The sequence below is a fragment of the Diceros bicornis genome, chromosome 14 (assembly GCF_020826845.1).
Source record: "Diceros bicornis minor isolate mBicDic1 chromosome 14, mDicBic1.mat.cur, whole genome shotgun sequence".
Lineage (NCBI taxonomy): Eukaryota > Metazoa > Chordata > Mammalia > Perissodactyla > Rhinocerotidae > Diceros > Diceros bicornis.
Window position 1 is genome coordinate 19056049 of NC_080753.1, and position 7722 is coordinate 19063770.

Below are 7722 nucleotides of genomic sequence, written 5' to 3' on the forward strand. Positions count from 1 at the left end.
TATCCTTGGGTTCTGTAAATGACTAGACAGCGGTCTGAGAAGCCCTATGGGGAGGAGGAGCTGTCAGACTGCACAAGCAAGCAGCAGCCCCGGGAGGAAGGTCAGGCGAGTGAGGCACAAAATTTAAGGGAGAGCCAAAAAAACTCAGTAACCCCAAATCGAGAATTTCTTATCAAAAATAGACATTTAATGTAATACTTAATCAAAATTCATGTGTGTGAATTTTGGTTTTTACATCTTAAAAAATGGGAAAAATCTCTGATGAACAAAATATCAAAATTTTATGTAAAAACAAGCCGTTACTGTTTGATGTTTTATGATCCTGTGTTATTATGCTGCAGGGACTGCCGTTTCCGATCAGCCCTTGGTTCTGTTTCTGCACTGCTGTTGCGTCCCCCCGGATGGGTTATGAGGGAAGATATGGTGAGCAAAGAAATTGGACATCATAGGGCTTTATACATAGGTAAGGTTTTTTTTGAATTGTACAGCTTTCACTAATGTTTCCACTTCGGTTCAAAATCTGGGAGGATATTTCGATAAGTGTACATCAGTGGGCACATTTTTCCAGGGCTCAGCCAGGCACTCGACTGAGCAGGATGTGCTGTGAGTAGGGTGGGGAAAGAAAAAGCCCAGAACACTTTTACGGAAAGCTTGCTTCATGAATAGAGGGGATTTTGAGAATTCAGGATGAGTTGATTCACAGCTGAGGGTCTGGGGAATAACTGGCTGAGAATTCATAAGATTAAGGGCCTGAAACAGAGGAAACGGGAGGACTTGGTGTGGTAATGGAGCCCAGACAGCGGAGAGAGCTTTGGCTGAGGAGGCAGCTGCCAACCCTAGTCCTGCCACTAACTTCCCAGGGGATCCAGCCACATCAAACCCTTTCTGAGCCTCAGTTTCTACACCAGTAAAATGAAGTGGTTCGCAGACTTGTTTTAGCTGGGAGCCCTTTTCTCCAAAAAAATCTTCTGTGGCAGCCATAGAGAGAAGTGGGGCTGATTTGGTTGAACTTGGGGGTGTGAAACCAAGACCCTTGCCTGTTCAGCTTTTCCTGATCCCCTACAGGGGCCCCTGTGAAACCTCCTCCACCATCTCAGGGCTCCTCAAAGCACAGTTTGAAGCACTGTGTTAGGGAATCACTAGTTCTAGCGTTGTGTTCTAGCCCAGAAGAAAGCCTTGCCTGTATTTGCACGTTGACAATTTGACAATGACATGTTTACTCATGTCAAGAAACAAGAGGAGCCTTTGGATTCCACTTGTGGGTGTGCCCTGTTCTGTATCTGGGCCCCTCTAGCCTGTAGGGTCCATGGAATTAGCAGAAGCAGCAAGAGGATTTAGTTAGCCCTGCTACAGGCAGTGCAAATTATACAGTGGAGTGAGGCACACTGCCAGGATTTTAACACGAAGCAGGCATCTCTGGGGAACATCGACAAATGAGCAAGGGTTGTCTACACATGGCCAGGAGCCATGGCAGCCAGCTGGGCCTTACTTCCTGATGAATGTGACAGTTCCAGACCTTTGAGTGTTTCAGGATGGGGAGTGAAAGAATTCTAGTGGTATTCAAAACAACAACGAGGTCTTCATCCTCTTTCTTAGAATTGTTATCCTCTCGATTATGGTGGCTGTTATTCTGCTGTTGTGGATCTTCAAGGATGTAACAGCCTACTCTTAAAACACAGGTGGCAGGGGAGAAACAGGAGCTAGAGAGAGGGAAGGAACTTCAGGGTCTGACAGGTCCCAGTTGGAACCCCAGCTCCATCTCTTGCTATAGCTGTGTGAACTTGGTCTGGTTTTTAAACTTGTCTGAGCTGCAAGTTTCCCAGCTATATAGTGGAAATAAAGTGCCTGATAGAGCTGTTTGAGCACTATAAATATTTATAAAAATATTTCCTTTTTTTTTTTTGCTGCAACTCTCCTCTCCTTAAAGAAATAAGTCAAGAAAAGTTTTCTGTTTAAATCAACTTTGAGATCTCTTGTGTGGGATTATGCTGATTATTATTTTTTTTTCTTTTTCTATTTTCCAAGTTTTCTATGGTAAACTTATATCAGGATGTTTGAAGTAGTATAATATCTGAAAAAAATTGGGATTTAGAAGCAGAATGGGACTCGTATCCTTGACAAAGTGCTAATTTCCCTAATATATAAAGGGTTCCTAGAAATTAATAAAAAGAAGACCAACAATCCAACAGAATTCTGAGTAAAGGAAAAGAATAGGCAGTTCAGAAAATAGGAAATGCAAATGACTCAAACATGTAAAATAATGCTCATTATAATTCCGAGTAAGATGACTATAAATTCAAACTACACAAAAATATCGTTTTTCACCAATCAGATCTGCAAAAATACAAAAGTTTGGAAACACATTCTGCTGTAAGATTCTATGGAGAGCAATCTAATATGTTTACGTGTATCACAGATATATCCATGTGAACTGATATGGAAAGATCTCCAATTTTTTTTAATGTAGTCCCAATTTAAAAATACTTTTAATAAAAAGGATAAAGTATGTTAAAAAGAAAAGGTGGGAAATTTTGTATAGGCAATCAATAGTGACTGCCATCGCATGTATTAATTTCTAATTAGATAAAGAACATAAAAAATTTTTTAAAAGAGAACCATCTCCTCATTGAAGAACTTTATTCCTGAGATATTGTGGGTAGAGTGATCTTTTATTTATTTATTTATTTTTGTGAGGAAGATCAGCCCTGAGCTAACATCTGATGCCAATCCTCCTTTTTTTTTTTCCTGAGGAAGACTGGCCCCGAGCTAACATCCATGCCCATCTTCCTCTACTTTATATGGGACGCCGCCACAGGATAGCTCCACAAGCAGTACGTTGGTGCGCGCCTGGGATCCGAACCGGCGAACCCTGGGCCACCGCAGCAGAGCTCGTGCACTTAACTGCTTGCGCCACCAGTCCGGCCCCCTAGAGCGATCTTTTAATTTGCTACAATTCAGATTCTGCTTGAGAGTTTAAGCAGTACTTTATCAATGCCACATTCCATCAGCGCATTATTTTTATAACATGCTTTTTCTAAATCTATGCACTTTATATAACATATAATCTATCTGTAAGAATGCATATTTATTATTATTGAAAAATAATAGCACATCCATAGTTCCATCACTCAGAATAGTGGTGGCTCCAGAATTTTTGTGTAGGAAGAGTTTAAAGACATTAGTTGAAAGACGACAACTAGGAAGATGTGTGTTAAAGTTTCATTTGCAAAACATTTTATTTAAACTGAGATTTGTCCTTATCAAAGATCAAAGGGGTAGAATCCTGAAGTAGATGCCGGTGCCTGAGGCAGAATGTATTTTCCAAACATGGCCCCCACAGTTTATCCCATCCCACATGCTCTTCCTACCATGTGACACTGTTCCTCCTCCCTTTGAGGCGTGGTTTCTGTGTTCCTCCTGCCTGTTATGGGCTGAATTGTGTCCTCTCTCCCTCAAATTCATGTGTTGAAGTCCTAACATCCAATATCTCAGAATGTAACCTTATTTGGAGATACAGTCTTTAAAGAGGTGATTAATTTACAATGAGGTCTTTTTGGTGGGCTCTAATCCAAAATGCCTGGTGTCCTTATGAGAAGAGGAAATTTTGGCACGCAGGAAGAGACATCAGATGCATGTGCACGCTCAGAGGTGACCTTGTGAGGACACAGCAAGGGAGCCATCTGCAAACCAAGGAGAGAGGCCTCAGAAGAAAGCAACCTTGCCAATACCTTGATCTTGGACTTCCATCCTGAAGAACTGAAAAAACAAATGTTTGTGCTTTATTTATTTTTTTTGTGAGGAAGATCAGCCTTGTGCTAACATCTGCCAATCCTCTTTTTTGCTGAGGAACATTGGCCCTGGGCTAACATCCGTGCCCATCTTCCTCCACTTTATATGGGACGCCATCACAGCATGGCTTGCCAAGCGGTGCATCGGTGCACGCCCAGGATTCGAGCCAGCGAACCCCGGGCTGCCGCAGCGGAGCGTGCGCACTTAACCGCTTGAGCCACCAGGCCAGCCCTGAAAATGTCTGTGCTCTAAGCCATCCAGTCTGTGGCATTTTGTTATGGCAACCCTAGCAAACTCATACATCTCCTGTCTCAGTTCAGGTTGGTATAACAAAATAGCATCGACCAGGTGGCTTAAACAACAGACATTTATGTCTTGCATTGCTGGAGTCCATGATGAGGGTGCCAGCATTGTGGGATTCTGGTGAGAACCCTCTTCCTGGCTTGTGGATGGCTGCTTTCTTGCTGTATCCTCACATGGCAAAAAGAGAGAGCTCTGGTCTCTTCCTCTCCTTATAAGAGCACTAATCTCATCATGGGGCTATACCCTCTTGACCTCATCTAAACCTAGTTACCTCCCAAAGGCCCCGTCTCCAGATACCATCGCATTGGGGATTAGGCTTCCATATATGAATCTGCAGGGGGGACACAAACATTCAGTCCATAGCACATCCCTTTGAACCTGGGTGAACTTTTATGAGTGCCTCGACCAAAAGAGTATGGCAGAAGTGACACTACGTGACTTCCAAGGCTAGGTCATAAACACGCCAAGCACCGTCTCCTTCGCTCAGGATGTTCACTCTTGGAATCCAGAGCCGTGAGGGAGCCCAGCAACCTCACGGAGGAGCCACATGTAGGTGTTCCAGCTGACAGCCAGCACCAATCGCCAGCTATGACGAGTCTTCACATGGTTCCAGTCCCCAGTCAAGTCACCCCCAGTTTGCAAGCTACCCCAGCTGATATCGTGTAACACAGAAACAAACTGTCCCGGACAAACCTTGCTCAAATTGTAGATTTGTAAGGAAAATAAACGACTGCTGTTGTTTTCAGCTACTAAGTTTGGGGTGGTTTGTTATGCACGGCCCAGATCCCTTTTACCAAGCCAGTGTATCCATCCTCCAGCTGCTGTGAGTGTGGGCTGCTAACAGCTTACAGCTGCTCCCTTCTCCAGAGAACTGCCCTGGGCTGGCTGGAGTCACAAGGGAGGTTATGTCCACCACCCCCACCCCAGGGGCAGCCTGCACCGATGACTGATTGGTACAAAAGAGGTCCCCTTGCCTCAAGGCAGAATCAACTCTGTGGTACAGTTCGCACTCCAGTGCTCCCTGGGAATTAGGCTAAAGCTAGGACCCTGGTGAGGCCACATCCTTGTCTAGCTATTTTCCTTCCGCATCCCCTTCTCTCCCTCCCTTTCTCCTGTAAGTGCCCTCAATATTTCCCAGGTGCTGGAATCCCCCAAGTTCTGCATCTAGGTCCCTGACATGGAACAGGCACTGATGGAAGTCTTAAGCAGTAGGGGGAGAAATTTTTCCTAGCCATCTCTTGGTGCCTGCACTGCCCAGAGAGACCTTTGTTAATATTTTTGGGTACATGAAATTATCTAATACTTGTAGAGCTTTTAGTACATTCCCTGGCAAATAGTAAGCTCTCAATAAATGCTAGCCATCATTACCATATCCACCTGTACTCTTTCTATATTTAATAGCCATATCTATTTATTGAGCATGTACTATGTGTGTCAGGCACTGTTCTAACATATTTCACGTACAAGTCACTTAGTCCTCACAGCCATCCTATCTAGAGGGCACTATCATTACAAACGGGGCAACTGAGGCTCACAGAGGTTCAATAACTGATCCAAGGATATACAGCAAATAAGCAACAGAGCTGGAAGAGTTATATATATGTTTGCTTTATATTTTAATCGTCATTTCAGTGATTACCTTTTTGTGGCCAATTGCTTCAGTGAGGGACTGGATACTTTGCTGCATTTTTAAGAGCGACAAGTATGCACCGTAATTCACTCCAGCTGTGATCGTCTCCTCCCTGTCCTGGGAAGGACCCTGCTCATAATCTCAAATGGGTTTTTCTTCCTGGAATGGAGTCACCTCTTCTAATTATCCAAATCCTAACCACCCTTTAAGAGTCGCATCAAATCTTGTCTCTCCATATAGTTTTCCCTCATCTCTGCTGCACTTGCTCAAATCTTCTGCAACGAACTCCTATGGCCTTTATTGGATGTACAAGTCATTTCTTCCGCTAAAAATTTCCTCCCGCCACTGGCCCTGGCATATTTCCCAACAATAGGGGTTTACCAATGGGTCTGTTTCCGTCAACTAGACTGCAAGCTTTTTAAGAATAGGATCAAGATTTATTTATTTATTTCTTCAGTATCTCGTATAGTGTCCGGCACAAAGGAGATTCTTAATAATAATTTGTTGATTGGATAAATGAATCAACAAACTATTTCATGTGTGTGTGCGTTTCCTGTCTTTTTGTCTGGATTGTAAGGTCCTTGAGGCCTAGATCTGATTTTCAATATCTTTTGCAACCCTCATGTTTAGCAAAGGGTAGGACCAGAGCAGACGTATTCATGGAACTGAACCGGAATTGTCTGCCCTAAAGGATTGAGCACACTTTGGTCTCGCTCTGGGAAGAGGACAGTTCTCTGTCAAAGGGACAGAGTCCCATGTGAATTCCTACACTGGAATTAGAGAAATTTTTAATCTCTTGAGTTTGTTACATGGCTGGCCCTACATGTGCTGTTGCCATTACTCTGCATGTGACCAAATGTCCTTGACTTGACCTTGTGGGAATATGTAAACCCTGAGATTCAAGGAGGGGTGTTTGTGGGAGGAGGGGATCATGTGATGTGGAGCAAACTTTATTTGCAATTCCCTGACTCAGGAGTGATTTCTGGGAAGTGGCAAAAGGTGACTCCGCAAAGAGCCTTGCCAGCCTCTACAAAGACTCTACGGGGATGGCCCTCTGCCAGCCTCACAGGAAGTGGAAAACAAAGGGGTGGCCGACTCCAGGTCCCAACATCACCAGCACCAGCTTTTTTCAGGCTAGTTTTTAGCATGAAGCTTCTCCTTTTGGAGTTGAAATCTGAGCTAAAGGAATAGTGGTATGTCCTTTTATACCGGAAGACCAAATTCACTTATTTCTATAAATAAAAACTAATTTTTAAAAAGCATCAAAGAGCTTGCAATTCAAAGTTCCCCAGTGCACGCATTTTCAACGTGAGCTATCTCACCGCCCCCTCCCAAGTTTACCTATTTTGTAAGTGTACAGGATCGATATTATGGTTTGTTCGAAGAAATATATATTTATCTTCAAAGAGTAGGAAAAAGGCAGTGAGGTACAGAGGGTTTAGGAAAGTACATTATGCTTTGGAGAATATTTCAACCTTGCTCTCAAAAGGGGTGCCCAGATAACTTCACGTTCAATCTCAAGGTCACTGTGTGTATTAAGGTCACTATGTGTACAAGCTGCTTTGAGCTAGGAAGGGTGAGGGCTCCTTGGGTTGGGGTCAGGGTTGGGATAGGGTAGGGAGAAATTCTGGGCATCCACAGCTGTAGGAAGTGCTTGTTCTTCCTTAATTTTGTTTACTTAAGAAGAGAAAAAGAAGTCCACATGTCTCTTTGAAGCCCTGTGGGACTGTTTTCACTGTGAACACACAGAAAAAGCCCGTGATTGTTCCTGGAATGCTGGTCTCATTATTTATTGTCTTTGGACTTAATGCCTGCTTTGCATTTGGGATAAAGATTCATTCATTCCTGTGCCAAGAAATAAAGAATCCTGCTGTCTTCCTGCCCAAATTGTTTCAAGATCATCTTTTTTTCTGAGGCCGACAGGCCCAGCTAGCGTCTTGCTCGGCCCCATGATCCGGTCTCCAAAGGAGATGTTGTGCCCTTTGTTGTCAGAGCTTTTC